We start from the raw sequence: 22,921 nt of genomic DNA, 5'->3' as shown, positions 1-22,921 counted from the left end.
TTGGTTGGATCTATCTCTATTCCTCTAGAGCCTATGACGTATCCCAAGAGTTTGCTTGAGGTGACTCCAAAAGCACATTTTGATGGATTCAACCTCATATTGTATTTTCTTAGCCTTTCGAAGAATTTTCTTAAGGCTACTTGATGGCCTAGACGGTCCTTTGATTTCACAATCATGTCGTCGACATATACTTCAACCTCTTTGTGCATCATGTCATGGAGTAAGGCAGTTGCTGCACGTTGGTAAGTAGCACCTGCGTTTTTCAACCCAAATGGCATTACCGTGTAACAGTAAGTGCCCCACGGTGTGATAAAGGTCGTTTTCTCCATGTCTTCTTCCGCCATGAGAATCTGATTGTACCCTGCATATCCATCCATGAATGAGAGAAGCGCGTGATTTGTCGTGTTGTCTACCAGAATATCGATGTGTGGCAAAGGGAAGTCGTCCTTTGGACTTGCCTTTTTTAGATCTCGATAGTCGACACACATCCTTACCCTTCCGTCTTTCTTTGGAACTGGGACGACGTTGGCGACCCATTCGGGGTATTTGGATACCTTGATGAAACCTGCAGTTATTTGTTTTTGAACTTCTTATTTTATTTTAAGTGCTACGTCGGGTTTCATTCGACGCAACTTTTGTTTTACAGGTTTCATTCCTGGGATTAATGGTATAGTGTGTTGAGCTATTTCTCTGTTAATGCCTGGCATATCTTCATATGACCAAGCAAATACATCGATAAATCCTTTAAGTAAGTTAATTAAATCGGTTCTTTCTTGTTTATTCAATGTTAGTCCGATTTTAACTTCTCTTTTATGAGTTGAATCATTCGAGATGTCAACTGTTTCAGTCTCTTCAATTACTGGTGTTTTCTTTTCAAGTGTTTCCATTGCTTTAATAATTTCTTTATCTTTTTCATCGTTAGCTAAGCAATGTTCGTCATCTTGGGTTAGGGAAGAACACGAGAAGTAAGAAGAATGAGAGATATTATTATACTCTGAGATCATTACATCAAAGAGTAATATGTCCTCAGGGAATGGATCACTAACTATCCTAGGAGAAGAAACAGGAAGGGGAGGCATTATTACTAGAGACTTAGAGGATTCTAAAGGGAAAGACTCTGACTCAGACTCAGACTCTGATTCTGACGATTCTTCAAACATCGGCCCTTGCCCTGTCGTGATCGATATCTTCCTTCCACTCGGAGTAGTCACCTTGATAGTCTTAAGCCACCCTTGCAATGATCCTTTAGCTGGAGTAATTAGCTTCGAGGGGTCAAAGTTTTCACTTTGTAGGACCGTTTGAATGAGTGAGGAGTTATCTTCCTCATAAGCTGGCTCATTCTTTTCTCGTCCAAACAGTAATCCCATGACGTTAAAGTCAAAGCATGGGGGTGCTTTCTCCTTATGGACGGGAGTTGGGATTTCGTCAGTGAAGTAGCAATCCAAGAAAATCTCGAATCCCGGTTGTCATATGTCATTTACAACAAATGGTTCGGGAAATTCATAGCATGGATAGTCCACTCCTTCTTTTATAAACTGACCATTAAGCGTAAGAGGGTACTGATCCATTGGAATTGCTTTCTTTTGAATGCGAGCGTCCCTACGTGCTTTCAACTTGTCCTGGGCTCGCTTGAGATCTTTCCGAGTCGGTTCGAAACCAAGTCCGAAAGTATCTAGTTTAGGGAGGCCAGGTGATTCCATTGATTTTGCTATCCCCTTCTTCTTTCCTAAGGTCATCCTAGGGAAGTGTCCTTGTTTCTTCAGCATGGTATTGATAATCATGTTAGAATGGGGGTCGTGGAAAAGAGATGTCCTTTCATCCTCCTAGATTAAGGAGACTTCTTCGTTAAAGCCCCATTGGTCTTCGTCATCTTCGTCGTGCTCCACATTGATAATTAGATTTTCTTTTGATTTTATCCTCATCGGCGAAGCGTCAATAGTGATTGGGATTCCTCCAACTATGGCTTTCACTTGTTGGTGGAGAGATGAAGGGACGACCTTTAGATCATGGAGCCAAGGGCGTCCTAACAACAGATTGAACGAGGCTTTGATGTCTACCACTTGAAAAGTAGTAGCATGTTCTATTGCTCCTGCCGTCACATTTAGGGTTATTTTGCCAAGAGCTTGACGTCGAGTATTATCGTAAGCTCTTATTCCTTGTGTGGACGGAGTTAAATCCTCATCCCTTATGCCGAGCATCCTCGCAGTCCTAAGTGGACAGACATTGATAGCCGATCCATTGTCTACAAGAGTCATGGGAACATTCATCCTTTTGCAGACTACCGTGAGGTTTAACGCCTTGTAGTGTTTGTCACCTTCTGGGGGTAGGTCTTTATCAGAGAAGGTGATTAGATTAATCGGACTAGGGAGGTCACTTGTGAGGAAGTTAGCTAGTCCCTCAGGAGTGGTGTCAGAATCTATCCCGATTTTATCCAAGGCATTCATCACAGCCAACCTATGTTCTCGAGATGTTTCCAGGAGCTTCCATACATTCATCTCAACTTTTGTCTTCTTGAATTGTTTAACGATGTCGTTGTCTTCGATGATAGGTATGGGAACTTGTTGTACAGTAGGCATAGGTTGTGTTGAAACGGGAGGTTGCATTCTCCCGGATCTTGTGAGGACGTCTATTGATGAATCTTCTTCAGCCCAAATGTCGTCTGTGGTGTATGATACAGAAGTCGAAGGTCCTACTATGTCCTTTAGGTAGACATCTTCTTCATCACTGTCCCATACTCCATTAACAGTTATGTCCTCTTCTTGTTGAACTTGGATTAATTCCTTTTTATCAATCATTTTCTGCACCAAATCCTTGAATTTGAAGCAGTTTTCTAGGGTGTGCCCCCTTGACTGATGGTACTGACAGTAATATCTATCTGTCCTTTTTAATGATTCAAATGGTCTCGGTTCGAGAGGTTTGACCTTGCCACTCTCGGAGAGCATTTCGAACATTTGTGCATACGGGATCCCAATTGGAGTGTAGACTCTATTGCTCTTATTGGGCTTTTCGGTGACTTGTAAGGGAAAATACTTTGCCTCATAAGTCGTTTTTACTGGTGTGAATTCTCTTTTAGGTTCTTCCTTTGGACATGGAAGTTCATCATATTTCTTGTGAAGTTCGTTCATGATTTTGAGAGTTTCACGTAACAGTTGCGATGTCTCCCTCATAAACAGTGTGAGCAATTGTATGTCTTCCTCGTTTGCTGGTTCTGGAAGGTTATCTTTGACATCGAAAAAGATCTCTTCTTCTCCTTCTTCGACATTGGTTGCTTTGACAGGCTTAATGAGAGATGAGGGGTCAACTTCGCTTTCTTCATCAGAGATAGCCAAAGTATGAGCTAGAGGTGCATTGTCAGTACTCGGCTTCTTACTGGCAGGGGGCAACGGCAGCTTGTTATTGTCAATTAGGTCTTGGATAGCTTCCTTAAGCTTCCAACAGCTTTCAGTAGAATGGCCCCTACCTTGGTGATATTTGCAATGTGCGTTGGGGTTCCAGTTAGGCGACCTCTTCTCAACTGGTGGATCTCCAAATGGTCCAATGGGAGTTATAAGACCTTTTGCATTCAATCGATCAAATGCGGTGTCATAACTCATGCCAATAGGAGTGAAGTTTCTCCTAAACGGTTTCTTTTGTCCTTGGTTGTTCATGGCGAGGACTTCTCCTAGATTAAAGGTGCTAACATTATTTGAGTGGGCGGTTTTGGAAGAAGAAGGATTGTCGTTCTTCTTTCCTTTCCAGCCACTGTTGGAGCTATTGTTGGCAGCTTTAGATTTAGCCAAGTCATCTTCAATATTAATCCCAATATCATAAACAACCTTAAAGGTATGAAGGTTATTTTGATATTTAAGATGTTTTGAATATTTTTCTTGGAGGTTTTTAATGAACAGTCTCACGGACTCTTTTTCACTTGGTACCTCGATCATTTTAGCTGAGGTTTCTCTCCACTTGTTAAAGAAAGCAGTGAAGCCTTCATTCTCCTTCTGTTTGAGGATTTCAAGTTCTCTATGGTCAGTTTCGACTTGAATGTTGCACTTGTACCTATCAACGAAAGCGTTTGCTATGGATTCCCAGGTAGAGGTCTTTTCTTTTTCAAGAGAAAAGAACCATTGTTGGCAAACGGTCTCGAGAGATAGTGAGAACAGAGAAGGGAAGACTTTCTTATCGATACCCTTGATACTCATTATTGTTTCAAATGCTCTTAAATGGAAGTAAGGATTGTCGATTGCCCTAAATTTTGGGATGTCGTTGGCACTGAACTTCTGCGGAAGAAGATCTTTATCCACCGAGACCCCTTGGGATGTGAGTTCTTGAAACTTGTAGTCGCTGGACAACTTGCTTAGGCTCTCTTGCATGAGGTCCATTTGTTGTTGCTTCACGGGATCATCGATCTTAAGTGCGAGAAACTTCAGTGTCTCAGTTACAGTAGCCAGTTGGTTCTTGAGATCATTGACTTCTTCTTGAGTTGCCATTATAACTCTTGCTTTCCTCTTGCGGGCTATGGGTTTGTCGAAAAGTTGGACTTGTACGAAGAGGTTATCTTTGATTAATCGCCCTTCCTTTCTTGACCACGCGCTGTAAATTAAGCCAATTTGCGTTTTAATTGCTTGACTCGAATCAACTTGACTTTATGGTTTTTATTTTTTATTTTTTAAAAAAAAGTATATGCATATTTTTGGCAACAATAATGTACATATTTTTAGGGAACTAAGTACTATTATTTATTGGAGGATTAATATCCGACTTACCCCCCTAAAAAAAATGACGGAAAAAACGCGCGCACACAAGACTCTCTTAATCATGGTCAAGACATGTGTATTGGTGTGTGTATTGAGTGTAAGTGACACGCTTAGACTCTTGTGTAAGACCATGGGATTTAGTGCCTAGACTCGAACATTAATTTAATTAAGCATCATTGTCGGCAAAATTAACCGAATTAAACAGAAAACTGACTAATTAGACATTAGGTGATGACTCGACAAATAATCCGAACCGTCGGCCAAGCGACAGGACTGGCGTCACAATATAGTGATTGGCGCCAAACGTTTTAGTTAATGTCTGGCGCTACACACCATACAGTGGCGCTACAGCTCAGACTTTGGCGCCAATATTGGAGCTTTGGTCTTGGACTGTTTTCGGTATTATTAGTCAACTGGGGTATGCCTAAAGTCGCACTAGGTCAATTCCGATTAAAAAAGAGAAACTTTATTGACTCAAATTAATTAATTAATTGATTAGTTAGGCAAAAGTTCTTTAAGTCATTAATTTTAGTCTCAACACAAATCAACAAACGGTTAAGAGAAACATAGAATATATATGCACAACAAATAATTCACAATTAGTCAAGTAGGCACAATATGATGCAATGAGTTCGCAACCTAACCATGGCTCTAGTTCTCTAAAGTTCGGGATATGGTTTAGTCAAATAGGGTCCATGGTTAATTGTCCAGATGCACCGCGCAGAAGCCTAACCATGAAGGGTTAGCGCGTGTGGATGGGACACCGCGAGTTTTTTAGAAAAAACTCACTTCCATGGTTTGGTGAATTCAACATCTCAGATGTACCCTTTGTTGCCAAGAGCGTTCAATCGGGTAGATAGAGCATGAATTCCCAGAAGGTTATGTCCATATGTAGAACACATATGGGTTTCAGAAAACTGAGAAAAAATTCAATCAGGAAGTAGGATCGAGCAAACAATACGAAAAACCGGTCGAAATTAGAACGCATATTTCTGGCTCGGTATTGGGGGAAATTGGCACCAGCAAACAGAGACTGGCGCCAAATTTTAGCTGTAGCGCCTGGCGCCAATACTGGCGTCTGGCGCTACGACTAAAATGTTGACGCCAAGCTCTGGCCCCTGACGCTACTTCCCACATGCCTCAGCAGCTTTCTGTGCTCAATAAAATCATCCAGTTTCGCGCGGTGTTTTTTCAGTCCTAGTTGTGAAAGACATTTCTCAAATTTCCTACGTGTAAAATCCTATGTTTTTGATTCATTACGGATGGTCTTTCCAATGAGAACCTTTTTATGCATATGACAATAATGTTAATCAAAATTACGCACATGAAATACTTAGAACTTTTCGAGTCTCATCCACTCATTCTAAATCATTGCCGAAACAAATTCAAGAATTAAAATAGAAATCCTCCCCAGTGGAGTCGCCAAAAACTCTAGGGAATAATTTCAAGCCTTTAAAATCCCACTAGCTTGAACCCCACTGTGATCATACACTAAAGTACGGTGGCGTCCAAAAGGGAAGAAGATAGAACAAAAGAGTCGCCAACAAGTTTTTAAGGAACTTGTAAACCGTTCACGAGGTGAAGGTTACACCCCTTAACGATCCAAGAGATCGTCAACTCCATAAGGTCATGAACCAAATAATGGTTCGGGGATGATGGTACAAATCCAACCTAAAAGAGATTGAACCTGCCCTAATAATAGGCCTCTACTTTATTCTGCTCGTATTCATGTGCGCTTTCTGACTAACATGCAATCAATAGGATTAACCCTAAACCTGTTTAATCTATGTTGGTTGAATTTAATGCACAAATAAACTATTATTGGCGATCACTTGAAATTATAATCAAATTAACCTAACAAGATTATTAATTATCTTATTAAGCATGGTTGCAAGTACAAATTCCCTTTAACATGCATAAAAAGGTGATCAAGCAATAAAGAATAAAATAATATGCATATCAAGCAACATAATAAATAATCAACATCATAATAATAATCATAAATAAAATAACAATTATAATAATATTCATAATCATGTTAAAGCATAGCAAGATCCTAGGCATGATACTAACAAGATTAATAACAAATCCTAGCATGTCACTAAGCAATAAAAATCAAATCTTTAACCCTAACATGATACTAACATAAATTAATATTAGGAAGAACATAGGAAGCATCACACTTTTAATCATACTTAATATTAAAGTTACCCAAACATGATACTAGGAATTAAAATAACAATCTAAGCATGATTTCTACATCATAAATCAATTAAACCATTAAAGTACTTACTTGGATGCCTCGTACCTCTTTCTAATAACAAAATACACACGTTAGTAACTTCAAGGAAAATAATAAACAAACAATCAAATTAAATAATTAAAAGAGAGATTTGGGACCAAACCCTCAGAAATTAAAACCTTTCACGTCTAGGGCGAAGGCAACTTCGAATATGGCTAGGTGTTTCTAGATCTTGTGAATGCGGAATTTTGTGTTTAAAAACAAGAAAGAAAGAATGCTAAAGAATACTTGATTATGGAGAATTGGTGAATGGAAGATGAAGATCGTAGATGAATGAATTGTAGATTAAAGTTGGATGAAAGTTGGTGATAATTAGTAATTGATGAATGATTTTTGAATAAAGAGAGTTGATGAATGAAAACGGAATTTTTGATACGATATTTATATAGAAAATCAGCCAAAAATGATAATTTAACAAAACAGAGTCTGAAGATCGTAAAACCACATTGGCGCCAGCCCTGGCTAGTTGGCGCCAGCACTAGTGGCTAGCGCCAGACGCCAATGGCTAGCGCCTGGCGCCAATCCTGGTTCCAGGCGCCAAGGCCTGGGGTTGGACGCCAAACTGTTTTTCAACGCGTTTTCGAAAATCTGATAAATTTCCCGTACTGGAAGATAAAATAATATAATTCCATCGAAAATGCTATTTGATCTTGATTAAAACTCTGAAGAGTCCTAATTAAATTAGGAATGATGAGAACCTTCTAGAATGTTCTAGAAGACTAAAACCATTCCTAATTACATTAGGAATGATAAATTGTATTAGGCCCTCCCCTAGATCATTGGGCCGTACATAAAGCTCAAACCTGACCCAATTTAGTAAATTGGCCATAATTTCCTCAATATTCATCGGAATTGGGCTTATAATATATCGTTGGAAAGGTCTTTGCAAGCCCCATCCAACTACACCACTATTGGACCCATATCATGGACCAACCAAACTGTATTGACTGTTTTCTTAAAATAAAGTTTTCAAAAACAGGGAGAAGAGAAAAGAAATAAAACTTTCCGCAACACTAAACCTTTCCACACTTTCGTTTCATTCGATTATGATTTGACGTGAAAGGCATTCATCACTGGGTTTGGTTTTGGGGAGACACAAATGGGTGTCTACATTATGCAACATTTTATGATTTGGGTTTTTATGATTTTTAATCTTTAAAAGGTTCTCTATAATTATGTCATGTATTTTATTTTAGTTATTCATGAATGTTTTCTTGCAAAGAAAAAAAAAAGTTATTAATGAATGTGTTTTTTTATGCATTTTTGTTCAAGTTATTATGGATTTAATGTACAATTTATTTATAAACAATGATTAAGTCACTTTAACTGATCAAATATGAAGTTTTATATTTGAAAAACATGAAAAGACCTAATTCCACAATAGTTTGAAGCTTTAAAAATGTGGATTCTCACAATGAATTATTAAAATCAAACTGAAATGACTTTATTGAATTACAAACTTCACATCGAATTTCATTTTGATGTTCATGACTGATGAGTTGGGACTTCATGATTAGGACTAACTTGTATATTTGCACTATTTTCTTTCAAGATTTCTTGTACAATGTACTTACTTTGTGCAATTTATTAAGTCACATAAACTAATAAAATAAGAGTTTGAAATAGATGAAAAGACATAACATCATATTATATGTATTATATGAGTATAAAAAATTTAACAATCTCTCAAATTAGGGGAAATCAAATTGAAATGACTTTATTGAATTTGAAAACTTCAAATCAAACAACTACATTTTATGAGTGATTAGGGATAACTTACATAAACAAAATAAAAATTACAAACAGTAATATTACTATTGCTTCAACTAGACAATTATTTCTTGCCCTCAAGTTGGCGGTCCTTATTCAGTCTTCTCAACCAAAGTTACCAATCTTTGTAATTACGATTTCCTCATTTTGCTTTGTAAGTGTATCGTTTTCCCTTTGAAGCATGATAATTTGTTTGTGAGCTCCGATAAGGGTTGTTGGTTAATCATCTTCCTACTTAAAAAATCTACAATCCTTAGATATATCCTGAAAAATAAAAACAATAATGAATCAAACGATTATTCAAAAAATAATAATTATCTTACATAATTTGAAAAATCGTAGCATGTATTACCTTCCAAAAGACAACTATAGAAACGTTTACCAAAATTAGGACCTCTACAAACTATTGCGATTCTAGCGTGCACACTATGCGCGTAGGTCAGATGAGTCGCGTATGAAGGGCTTGAGCTTGAGGAACTCATGTTTGAATGAGTGTGTCTTTAAATGTAATAATAAATTGCAAAAATGCGAATTCTTGATATATAATGATGGGTTCATGTGTGTAAACAGTGTTATTGAACAACACTTATGATTTCTGATCTTTTACCAAAATGGCCATTTATGTATATTAATTCCAAAACTAGCTAGATAAATTAATTTTATATATAAAAAAAAAACAGTGTGCTTGGTTTAGGTTTTTGAATTTTATTTTTTAGATTTTAAGCTAGCTAAATTAATTCCATAAAAAAATACTGGATGATTTTTTGGTTGACTTTAAATAATTGAAATAATATTTTGTTTTACATAAAATAAAGGAAATTTTGACAATTACCAACTTCTGTTATGTCCATTTTAGCAATTACCACCTTCTATATTTTTTTTTTGAAAATTACCACCTTCTATTTTCAAAAAATCAAAAGTTACCACCTTCTTGCCCCCCAACTAGCACGTGACGTCATTTTGGGCCAATTCTTTCCCTTCCCTCCCTATTTCCCTCACATTTCTCATTCCTATTTGGATTCTCATCTCCCCTTTCACTTTTTTCCCCCCAACCACCAATAATTTTCCGTCAATTTTGATTTGGAGGAGTGAATTGAAGAGTTTTTGAATTTTTGGGGGAAAATAAGTGAATGAGAAGGTAAGAATCGAGTTATGGAAGAGAAATGGGAGAGAAATAAGGAGGAAAGGGAAAGAATGAGCCCAAAATGATGTCACGTGGTAGTTGGGAGGCAAGAAGGTGGTAACTTTTGATGTTTTTGAAAATAGAAGGTGGTAATTTTCAAAAAGAAAAATAGAAGGTGGTAATTGCTAAAATGGACATAACACAAGGTGGTAATTGTCAAAATTTCCTAAAATAAATAAAATATTGTTGCAACTATTTATGTTGAAGGTTTTTTCCTAAATTAATGGGATACTATAAAGTGGGGTTTAGAATTTTTCAAATAAATTACATCCCAAAAAAACTTATTGGTTAAATAATAAAATAACTTAAGCAAATCGATTCAAAGGAAAATAAATTAACAAAGAGGGTTATTTCCTATTCAAGATAAGAATGTAGCTAGTTTCGGAAGTAAAATTCATAAATAGTCATTTTGGTAAAGATCCTTTTATTTCGTTGTATATCATCTTATTACCTTACTCAACAATCCTCTACTTTCACCTAAAATGTATACAATCGTACATGGTATTGTACCATTGTGTGACTGTGACTTTAAAATGATATATAAAATTGAATTAATAGTTAAATTATATTTTATTATTTCATTGCAATACGAATGTAATTGTAAAACATTGAATGCTATTTTATTTTCAAAAGTATCCAATCAACAAAATTAATTTCAATGATGATATCTAAAGCTAATTTCAATACTGATATCAATACATGATTTTGTAAATTATTATAAGTTAAGTATATGTTTGTAAATTAATTATAAGTTAAGTATATGTTTGTAAATTAATCATTAGTTATTTTCAACACATTGTTTAATTTACTAAAAATTATAGGTAGTAAACTAGTGATGCATAAGAAGCTAGTATGTAGTATAGAGTAGGTCATTTAAGGATAGTTTACACCTCAAACATGCAAAACTTTGTATTGGACATGCAAGAGTAGTTTGTGTTCAACATGCAAGACTTGTTTGAATTCAACATGCAAGACTATGACCTCAATGATGACTTAGACTCTTGACTTCAACATTTATTATAATATGACTTCAACTAGAAGACTTGAGTAACAAGAGTACTCTCATGGTATCATGCGCCATTTGATTTTTTTGTCCATTAATTAACCAATAGATGATCTAGGCTTTTATGACAAGTTGAAATAATTAAATAATTATAAAACGTGGTTTTAAATAAATGTATATCATTAGTTTATATTTGATATATGCAAAACCACTTTGAAAACGTGTATAACAAGATTATTAATCCATTTAAGAAACTGTATTTTTTGCTTATTTGTTCATGGCATGATAGTAATTGTATATTTGTAATTAAAATTAAATAATGTCGTCCTCATCATCATATTCACTTCCATCTTCCAATGTCTCGTTTGTGTTGATGGAGACATATTGATCACCAAACTGGTCCTCTTCGGACCCAAGATCAATAACAATGTGATGATCATCCCCATATTCACTTCCATCATCCATACTATATCAACCATTCTTTAAATCAACTCCTTACTACCAATTCATACACCTGCTGGAAATGTATCAAAGAATTAGACCATCTTTAAACAAATTTGTGTTATTTAGTCTAAGCATAAAGTACATCTTCACATAGATTAATCATTCTAAAATTTTAACTTGTTAGAATATTCTTGAAACCCATTCGTTACCCACGTCCCCCCATTCATTAGTTCATTGCAACATTTTTTTTAAAGATAAGTGAAGTTACTGCTTTATTAATAAGAGTTTAGAGCAACTTTGTCCGAAAGAACATACGGGGAAACCTTTTAGAAGAATTTTAGTCCTTGATTAAAAAGATTAATCACATGTTACCTATACTATCAACAAATCAATTATATAAATGTACAACAATTTACAACTAATATTAAAATTCAACATATATATATATATATTTACAATCGAACATAATAGCACGGAGTTCAGTATGGCTGGGCTATTACATATACCCTTCATTTTGTAATTAGCACCATCTAAATACTATCTTTTCCGGAAATTGTTTTCCAAATAACAAATTATAAAATCAAAATTTTCACATATTAGAAACTTCATCGTTCACACTTTCTCAATTTCGTCAATTTTAAATTTTTTTTAATAGTCGTCCATTTACTTACAATATAAATTGGTAATTTTTGTTTTCATGTACATTTTCCATTATCACCGAAAATTATAATATATTTTTTTTATTATAATTATATATATATTTTTTTGGTGTTTATTAAAATTATATATATTTAATAAATTTAAAGGATTTAATTCCTTTTGATTAAAAAAAAGAAATTTTGACTTTTACCACAAAAAAAATGAAAAAAAAATGTTTTTTACCACCAAAACTTCTAAATCTTTTATTTTACCACCAAATAAAAAATTAAAAATTGTTTTTTACCACATGTCGTCAAAAACCTGACGGAATTTTTAAAATACTTCGAATTTCGTGTCAAGCACATGCTCTTGAAAGGTTTTGGGGGGCATTAAGGCCCTATGGGTCCAATTTGAAGTCAGAATTGACAAAAAATGATCGAAATGCCTCGTTTTGCGTGTTTAAAAATACCTTGATTTGCGTGAATACGCAAAACGAGGCATTTCCGATCAATTTTTTTCAATTTTGACCTCAAATTGGGACCAAAATGCCCCCCTAAACCTACGAAGAGCATGTTTTGCGTACAAAATTTGAAGAATTTTTTTAAACCGTTAGATTTATTGGTTTTCTTGACGTTAGGTGGTAAAAAACAATTTTTAGAATTTTTTTTTTGGTGGTAAAATAAAAGTTTCAGAAGTTTTGGTGGTAAAAAACATTTTTTTGATTTTTTTTGGTGGTAAAAGTCAAAATTTCCTTACAAAAATTTATAAATTGTTAGCTATAATAACACCAAATCAATTATATATGTGTACAAATTATAAACAATTAATATTTAAATTCAATATATTATTAATTTAACTGGAACATAATATCACACAAATTATTTCGTCTGGGCTAGCTACATATACCCTTGATTTTGTGATTATTTTAATCTCATTTAAATACTAGATTAGTCGAAATTGTTTTCCCACAATAAAATAAATAACCATTTTCTCACATATTACAAACTTCATCGATCTCAATTTCTCAATATCGTCCATTTCAATTATAATTGATTACAAAATATTTCAAATAATCATTTTGTATAGGTTTTTTTTATTCATGTTATATGCAAACAAAAATACCTTTTTTAATAATACAAATTTAAATCATGACATACAAGATGAATTTATACGATTACACTATTAGTTCGGACCTGAGATGTTGATTGTCCTCATCATTGTTACTTTCTCAATCACTCATTCAAGTTTTTTGTTAATGAATCTTTGCACTTAAGAAATGTTGCTTGGTTGGGAAGAAATACGAGTCAAAGATTTATATTTGCATGGTCAATGTAGTACCACCTACCAACAATAAATGCATCTAATGACAAAGTAAAAAAAGCAAGTGACGGAGCCGTTAACCATTTTCATCCAAGTTGTATTCTTCAACATGTGACTAGGCTGCTGACTGGACTCCCTCAAATGCAGGAAGCTGACGTGGTTGCAAAGATTGACAAAGTTCGTAATCATGAAGATTAACTAGGCAGCCCTCATATCTTCCTATATCTCACATCTCTAACAAGCGTGCTTTTAGTAATCTCATAAGAAGACCTTTGTACTTTGTAGCTAAAAAACACTCAGGAATTATTATTACATAAAATCAGCAGATCAAGCCGGAGTCTCGAACATCACAACCACATAGAAAGCAGAACACCAACATAAGTTCAGGTGCATTACACTCTAACGCAGCAGGACAAAACACAACCGATTGTATTATAGCACGCGTCAAGTTTGTTTCTGCAAGGCCAAGGACTTTCCCCAAGAGGGCCTAGCCAAGATATCCTTGCTCCAAGCGCTCACATGAGGGCGTTCATCGAACAACTTCTTCTCTTTAGTACTGAGCACGTAATGCAGGGTAGGCAAGTGATGAAGATCAACCAAAGTGAAGGAATCACCAGCCAAATACTTGGACTTAGACAAACGAGCCTCGTAGACATCAAGGATCTTAACCAACTTAGCTTCGTTCTCTTCAACTACAACATTGTCGGTTTGCATACCAAACATGCTCTTGTAAACAAGCTCTCAAGCGAGTTTACTGGCTACTGGATCAAATTGGTGAGCCTCGACTTCCATCCAAACAGCTAGGTCGGCCATTTCCTTACCTTTGTTGTACACAAGAGTTCCCTTGCTTTCATAGTTGTATGCTATGTATTTTGTAATGGCCCTTGACTCTGTTTCAAATATGAACATTTCATATCAAAACATGAAAAAACTAATCAAATCGTCGCAATTTGTGTTTGTTTAGATATAGTGCTTTACCAAATAGCTTGACATATCCATCTTCAAGAGCTGGTACTTGACCAAATGGCTGCAATAATTATACCACGAATAAATCAAGTGTTTTCTAGGGAGCCAAATCTAAACTTTGAAGACTAATGGAAACCAGTCACGACTATTTCAATTACGGTAGTCATATTTCAAACGATCACTATAAAATTTTCATATTAATTTCCTTCTTTCATAAAATATTCAGTTCAGTTGAGTTCTGCTCCTATAAGTTCAGTTTAATTCAGCTCATGTCCCAATCTGTCACATATTTTATATATTGGTTATTATTTTTAAAGGAATGAAGGTGGGGTATAATAAATCATTGATTATTCATCAATTATATATAATGGTATACTTCATCCGTTCCAATAATGTTGCAACAAGCTAATGATTAAATTACGCATTTCAAAACACATTTATATGTTAAATATCTATAATATTTAAGAGTAAAAATTATAAAAAGTTGATATTGTGAAAGTATTTCATGAGATGAATACAATTAGATCACGTGACTATATTTTGCTTATCGTATAAATCATATTATATGGTCAAACAAGAGTAATAAATAGTGCAAAAAGTTTATTATTGCAATATTAATAGAACGGAGGATATATTATAATAATAATATACAAATTAATATATTATAATATTGTGAAAGTAAATCATACGTTTGGTTGGGGTTAATAATCAAAGGGAATCGGAATGAACTGATATCATTCCCTTTGTTGTTGTTTGTTTATCACTTTTTTGATTCCCTATACCCATTTTTATTTTTGAGTTCACCCATTTTTGGTCTACATTGATTCCCCACTCCTCCTAGACTTTTCCATTCTCTTTCGCTAGCCACCATACCCACCACCGTTCTACTTGCCGGAACTTGCCCAACCACCTTGCCGCGGACCCAGTCACCTCGCCGGAACTCGCCGCACACCCCCCATCTCGCCGGAACTCGCCGCACACCCCCCATCTCGCCGGAGCCCGCGCACCTCCCCCACCTCTCCCCTCGAAAATACCTCCGATCCTCTCCCCGGAAAATGGGCAAATCCGCCATTGACGCAACAGGGGAGCTCCTGATAAAAATCCCAACAACCATAGTCCACCTAATCGGCAACCAACAAAGCATCGAGCTAGCATACGACGATCTCGAAATTATCCTCCTCTGTCAAAACGACGCTGATGTTGCCGTTTTAGCAAGAATCGGAGATCAACTCCAATGGCCTTTAACAAAAGACGAAGCCACCCTCAAACTAGACGACTCTCACTACTTCTTCACACTCTCCTCCAACGACGACGTTTTGAATCGGAGATCAAAAGGACTGGAAATTCTGCTGAAAAAACTCTGATGGTGTTTTCTAGGGTTTTTGCGTGGGTGGTGGAATTTTTTCCGGGGAGGGTAGGGGCTGTGAGGGGTGGGGGAGGTGCGCCGAGGGCCGAAGATTCTCGTCGACGTTGTGGCTGGGCGGTGGGGTGGCTCGTGGTGGCTGGAATAGTGAAGAAAGGGGATGTGTGGTGGTGGTGGTGATTCCTTTTGTATTTTGATAACCAAACAACATACTACTTGAAAAGGGTTTCATTCCATTCTCCTACATTCCCTTTGTTCATTCCATTCCGATTCCCCTGCGCGAAACAAACGGCCCCTAATTATATATAATTAAAACACCCACTCCTCCCATCACTTTCTATGCAATGGTGTTTTCTATTTATCAATTACAAGTTTACAACCACTAATCAATCTTTGGCACAGATGTAACCACTACATCATCCTTTATCTTTTACAGATTTCTTAAAAGATTTTGAACGTACAAACGATTCAAAGTACGAGTATGAATAAAAAAAATACCACTCCGTACAAAATACAGTTGAAAAATTGCCAAAAATAAAACTAGTACAATATTTGAATTATTTTGTAATGATACAATCTTTAAAGGGTATTCATTTTAAACAAGACAAAATCGAATTTTAAGTATGTTATAAGGATATGAAAGAAGATGGGGAAAATCCCCTCCCTTTCTCCCACTTCAAAACAACAAAACCCATTAAAAATTCGATTTTATCTTGTTTAAAATGAACACCCTTTAAAGATTGTATTATTACAAAATAATCAAAATATTGTATTATTAAAAAAAAAAAAAATGGATCAAAGGTTGTATTATTTTTGGCAATTTTTCCAAAATATTTTGAGAAGTACTTCAGGATTAAACTTTGATCGATTGTGCAACTAAACCCATATTACTCCTTTTTGTTCTTTTAAGTGTCACATACTTTTGTACATTACTCCATTAATTTTATACGTAGTATGTACTATTTATCATCTATTGCACATTAATCTCAATTACATCTTATATTCTTAATATATAGAGTTAAACTCGACTTAGGGCATGTTCATATTTACTGAACTGAGCTGAAGTGAACTGAAGTGAATAAAGCTGAACTTAACTGAGATAAAATGAATATTTTACGAGAGAAGGAAATTAGGAGCTAAATTGAACTGAACTGAATTGATTGGAGCTGAAATGAATTGAACTGATTGAAATTAAGCTCAAATGAACATAGTCTAAAACTTTTTTTTTTTCCCTTTCAAATTTGGATTAAGACCAGCTAGTCAAGTCGCTGTCCAAACGTCTCAATTTTTTATGACCGACTCTATCCGTATTACTTTGTGAACATCAATTTCATGTGTTTTCTAAACCTTGTTTTAGTTCAATGTATTTTCCCACTTATTTAAAAAGGAAAAATGTAGTTTGGATCACGGTAATAAGTTTATAAACTCAAATAAGAAATTTTAGATAAGATAAAAATTAAGATAAGTTGTGAATAGAACACATTTAAGTTTAATGAGTAACATTTATTTTTCCTCCCCAGAGAGAAGAAGGAGACATATGACCCCGTTCACTTCACCTTATTTTTGGTGAACTAAAATTGTTCACACTTAACTTAAATTAATTTTCTGAACTGAAATTATTTTTACTGAATTGAAATTATATTTTTCCTTTAAACTTATCAATATTTACTAAGTTGAAATCATTTTTACTCAACTGAAATTAATTTTATTGAGCTGAACTTATTTTTATTAAACTGAATTTTTTTTTTTAAGGTGAAGTGAACTAGGCCATAAGCCCATAATAAAAAAATGCATTTAATAATAGTTGGAATACTTATCTCTGTTTTTAGAGGTGTCAAAACTTTACCCAACCACCTTGAAAAGTATTCAATTTAGATTTTAATCTATGCGTATAAACACAATAATCTAAATAAAGCACTTTAAAATATAGAGAGAACAAAAATTAAGTTAATTATAATAACAAATCAAAACATGAAAATTATGGACTAAAGCATGATCAATAATATAATCATAAATCATTATTAAATTAGCCCCAACCAAAAACAAAAGCATTTTATTATATTTAACCGTAATAGATATAACAATTGATACCAAAACGACAAATTTTATTAATTTTCTTAAAAAATAAATTCAATTCAGTAATAAAAGATCATGTAAAAGAAATTAGATTTAACAAAAACTTACGTTTAGGGAGATAAAAGGCTCTAGTTTATGAGCACCGGATTTCATATCAACGGTAACAAATTCGAAATCAAGTTCTTTCTCATGAGCCGCGGCCACAGCACGGAGGGTGGTGGTGGACATAGTGCTTCCATGAATCTTAATTCCCATGTTAAGCAAGTATATGTATGTTATGTTGTAAGATCAAAATTTGAGAAGAAAAGCTTTGATTGTTTCGCCAATGAAAAATGTGTAATCACAAAATAGAACATTTATAGTTGGAGACTTGGAGTTGAGTACTTGAGTGTCTAGGTCTCCACGTAACGTTTGTTTTAGCATGTTTTAGTTTGACTTTTCTATAATGAGGTAGCGGAGTCTTACCTCTATAATGACCTACGAAATTTATCTCTTCTATTTGGTAATAAATTAAAATTACTTTTAATAAACTGAAATTATATTTTTGCTGAAATGTCATTAAATCATATAATCAAACCCTAGTCTCCTCTCTCTTTTCTCTCCCCTAAACTCTAGCCTTCATTGTTAATTTTAAAGGGGATACTCAGTCGATATATAAATCAAGGGTTACATGGTCAGGGTTTACTCGCGTGTTAATTAGCTGGCCGCACTAAAGTTGCTGTAATAACAATACAAATACATTATCTTAGTGATACAATCACTGTTTCATTGGGTGATGAGCTGGCAAGAGATGACACTGCTGAGTCAAGCAAGGTGACAAGGGAGCAGAATGAGAGGAAGATTGCAGCTCAAGGAAATCAAGAGAATGGTCAAGGGAATAACCCAGCTAGTAATTAAGGAATAGTACTGTGATAGCAGCCTATCATTGTACCTACTTTTGTCCTATTCTAGTATTAGAACGTTACTCTGTTATTTCAAGGCTATGTAAAGCCATTAGTGATGTAATACACTAGTAGAAAAAGTGTTATTTGTAACTGGTAAAATTGACTTTTTGTAACTGGCATTGTTGGTTGTGAATGCCACCGTTACAACTAGTGAAAATTATTCGTAACCGGCTTATGTTAGTTATAAATAATGTTAGTTACAAATAATGTACTATTCGTAACTGGCTTAACCTAATGCTAGTTACAAAAAGTCGATTTCCAAGTTAGAAAACATACTATTCGTAACTGACATTAAGTTATGCGGGTTACAAATAGGGTATTATTTGTAACTGGCATTTCCTAACGCCGGTTACGAATAACCTTGTATATTATTTTAAAAAAAAATGGCAGCAGTAGCAAACGCCCCTACTGCCACCACCCCTACACTGCTTTTTTTTTTTTTTTTTGTATGTGAAGCAGTATAATTTATTTATCAACTTTATACTAAATACAATAATGATTACCAATTTGAAGTTATGAACCATATAAGGCACAAGTTAAATGACATCTACATATAAATCATCTAATCTATAATATAGAAAATGATATATGAAGTACATACTTGTAAATTACAAACATGTCTCTCACAAGAGTCATACAAACAAGTGAGTTGCTATGATGTTCCCAATAAACTTCGAAATTGGACCGAATAATTGATTCACCATAAGAGAGTTGTAGCCACTCCATAGTTTGTTGAATACAAAATAGTATTGGTCCTTCAAAACCACTAGCTTGAATCTGTAGGCAAATACACAAATTCAAGTAACTTTAAAGATATCACCATACAAATTGCACTTCAACAAATATTAAAGTAGAATACTTACATCTTGTAAATTCAACTTTCTCCCTGTTGAAATTATTACTGCTTATCATACTGACAACCAAGTAAAATACAATTTAAAAGGGACAACGTTTTCGAAAGTAAATTAAAAAATAATAAAAAAACAATTTTCAAATGAATAATATAAGTATCTAAAGTATATTCTTACAATTCTATCAGATTCACAAGCTTATTTAGCTCAATTAGTAAATGTTCAGCAAGACGGTTTATTATAGGTAGGCCTTTAATTTGAAGTTCAATAGGTGAAAAGTAGAACAATCTAGATGTGTTCCTTACCAAGTTTTACTTATTGAATGCAGCTAAGATAATCACATTGAAAGCAAGTATTGTACAAGAACCAAAAGAAGTTATCTTTCATTAAGTGAGAATTGTAACTCCTGCGTATAATAAGAACTAATTTCTCTTAATCTATACTATATATGTATATACAAAAAAGGTAATAAAAAAGAATCTAAACTATGTATATACAAAATCCTAATTCAAAATAATTCTTTTTGAACTAATAATAATCTCATCATTTAACTCCAAATACAAATGTACAATATCTCCAAATTCTAAAAAAATAAATAATAAAAAAAATATTAAAAAGGCTAGTTAAACACTTTAAAGATGCCAAAGCGGAGTTAGATGCTTGAAGTATCCAAATTAACCACTATGATTGCCTTCTAACTCCAGTTATCTAAACTCCCCCAAAACACCACATATCAATATAAGCTCCAGCAATTAAACAATCAATCACAGCAAAACAAAGTTAATCAATTAACATGACATAACTTGATTATAAGAAGCTAATACTCAGGCCATGAAAAACTATAAGGAAATCAACCAACACAATAACCAGAAATTGTGGCCGCCAATTGCAAGTACAAGTGGGTCTATATCAATCCCAATAATATAAAAAATCATTCAACAATAATGCAAGTAATTACAAACATAGAAAATAACCCATATAAATGAAATAATAAATCAACATAAACTTGATAAATCAACAATTATTTAATTACTAACCGACCAAATAACATACACACTAATCAAAATGCAACACAAAAATAAATTCTTAGCAAAATAATCAAGATCTAGCCATACCCAAACATTAAAACCTAGTTCAAATCTTAACCAATTTTCTTAGGAAAAAAAATAGAAAATGATCAAGGTTTACAGAATCCAAAGAGAGATGAAACATTGAAAACAAAGTTCATACATTTCCAGGTGCGAGCGGCGAGATACGCATAGGTAGAGCAACGACTCTTCTTATTTTGTATCACATACAAATTCTCATAATCATCTTACAATTTGCCTATTTTCTACATCAAAATAATTGTCTCATATACAATTGCTAGAAAAATATACATTGATTTCCAGATTACTAGTCAAAATTCCAATATTTAGTTACTCATTTCACTTTCATGATCCTAATAGAAAATTAAAAAAAAATTAATTCAAATTTCCAGAAACGTAATGCAAAGAAACTAATACTATGTATTTCCGTAATAGCTTACTACTTGAAAAAAAAATCCCTAAACTGCATAAAATGCCTTAATTTGGGCAAAATCAGTCCATATTTCAACAAAAATCAACATCGAATATCAACAAATGAATTCAGGACAATATGAAATCAAATAACCCTATAACTTAATTACTCAAAATAGGAAAATGTAAAAAAGAGAAAAGTAACCTTGAGAGAGACAAATGTGGAGAATGATGCAGGGTGGTCGGAGAAAGGCGACGACGGCTAGAGGTGTTGAGTCGGTGGTGATGATGATGAAGGAGGTATCGGCTATGAGGTTGAGAATAAGCGGTTTAGAAATTACAAGTTTCAATTTCTCAGAATTAAAATTTTTTCCCAAAATTAAACAGCCATACCAATCGAATCTTCTACCCTAGAAATCGTTCAACAAGACACCGGTTTAGAAATTACAAGTTTCAATTTCTTGATCTCTTGCCCTCGAAACTATCGCCACCCAGCTTCTCAAGAATAGATGTTCTTTGATTCCAATTTACTCTGAAACGCGAGTTCGCAACCATCAAATAATAAAACCCCAAAACTTCCACTAAATTAATTTTAAACAAACAAAAGTACAAACCCTTTAAATCTTTTAGTTCTTTTATCAAATAATCACGTGAATTTAATCAAAAATCTATAAATTAGATGGAGATCGAGAGCATACCGCCATACCTTGATGATATTCTTGATGTTCTTTGATCGAGAGCAGTTTCAGAGGAGAGAAGTTGTAATTTATGTCAAAAAGATGGAAAAAAAAGGTGAAGGAGGAAGCGCGGAGCTGCGGACTACTACTAATAATTTCCAAAATAAAAAGAGTGAAATTAGTAACCGACCTAAATAAGTCCATTACAAGTAATAACGTCAACAAAGTTTGACTTATTATTTGTAATAGGCCTTCTTTGACTCCATTACTAATAGTTGGTTAGCCTATCATTGACCTAATACTTGTAACTGACCTTGGTAATGCCAGTTACTAATACTATTTTACTTGTAACCAGCACTATCTATGTCAGTTACTAATGCTCTACTTGTAACTAACGTAAATTAAGCCAGTTACTAATAGGGCGTTACAAATAGCATTTTTTCTACTAGTTGACAGGGTAAAGTCGTATCCCCTAATCAAAAGTAAATACCTAAGTTCTCTAACTAAAGTAGATAGGGAAGTAGGGTCGAACTCCACAGGGAAACAAGTCTTTCTATTCCTAATTAACTAATATAATCTAGATTATGAAGTAACCAATATATATATTTGAATAATAAACTAAACAACGAAGATTGAGAATAGGGAGAAAACAATATATAAAAGGATCTAGGGAATAGGTTTAGCAATAAATAATACTCCAGGGTAAAACATAATAATCAATCATTGACATTGCATAAATAACATGATTAACAGGCTCTTGCAATTTATTAATCAACATAGATCTAACAGGCTCTCGCAATTTACTAGATCTAAGTTCTTATTGAAAATAGCCTTTAATATCAAATTAACATATGCTAGATTCATCAATTCAATATTGCTATACTTTTACAAGCCATAATTGTAAAGCGTTAAAAAAATTCAATAAGAAATTATCATGCAATATCAAAAATCAATAATAGTCAATCATCAATGCATCAATTAACCAGATCGTAAAGGGCTTTCGCTACGTATTAAAATCACAGAATTAATCTAGCGGTATTAAATCTCATCTCTCGAATCTCGACTTAACCATTTATAAATTAATCTGCCTATTGAAACTAGACCTAAACATCAATTCTCATCTGTCGAATCTCGAATCAACATTGTCA

The 22,921-nt window shown here is 34.1% G+C and overlaps 1 long non-coding RNA gene and 1 pseudogene across 3 annotated transcripts; both read right to left on the bottom strand.

Annotated features, from left to right (window-relative positions):
• Positions 1-13,812: 13,812 nt before the first annotated feature.
• On the bottom strand, positions 13,813-18,072 carry LOC145615076 (glutathione S-transferase-like; annotated as a pseudogene). The gene is made up of 3 exons (XR_014107224.1): positions 17,911-18,072; positions 14,376-14,424; positions 13,813-14,287 (listed from the first exon to the last, which is right to left on the bottom strand). The product of XR_014107224.1 is annotated as a glutathione S-transferase-like (transcript).
• A 1,098-nt stretch (positions 18,073-19,170) lies between these two features.
• On the bottom strand, positions 19,171-21,926 carry LOC145615066 (uncharacterized). Of its 2 annotated transcripts, none has more exons than XR_014107222.1 (3): positions 21,803-21,926; positions 21,302-21,628; positions 19,171-19,523 (listed from the first exon to the last, which is right to left on the bottom strand). It is a non-coding gene; the product is annotated as an uncharacterized LOC145615066 (long non-coding RNA). The 2 variants fall into 2 exon arrangements; XR_014107221.1 differs by having other exon boundaries at positions 21,795-21,925.
• Positions 21,927-22,921: the final 995 nt, after the last annotated feature.

This window comes from Chenopodium album, chromosome 3, assembly GCF_948465745.1.
Source record: "Chenopodium album chromosome 3, dcCheAlbu1.1, whole genome shotgun sequence".
NCBI classification, from domain to species: Eukaryota; Viridiplantae; Streptophyta; class Magnoliopsida; order Caryophyllales; family Amaranthaceae; genus Chenopodium; species Chenopodium album.
The sequence above is the reverse complement of the archived record's forward strand: the minus strand, read 5'-3'. Positions and strand labels throughout refer to the sequence as shown.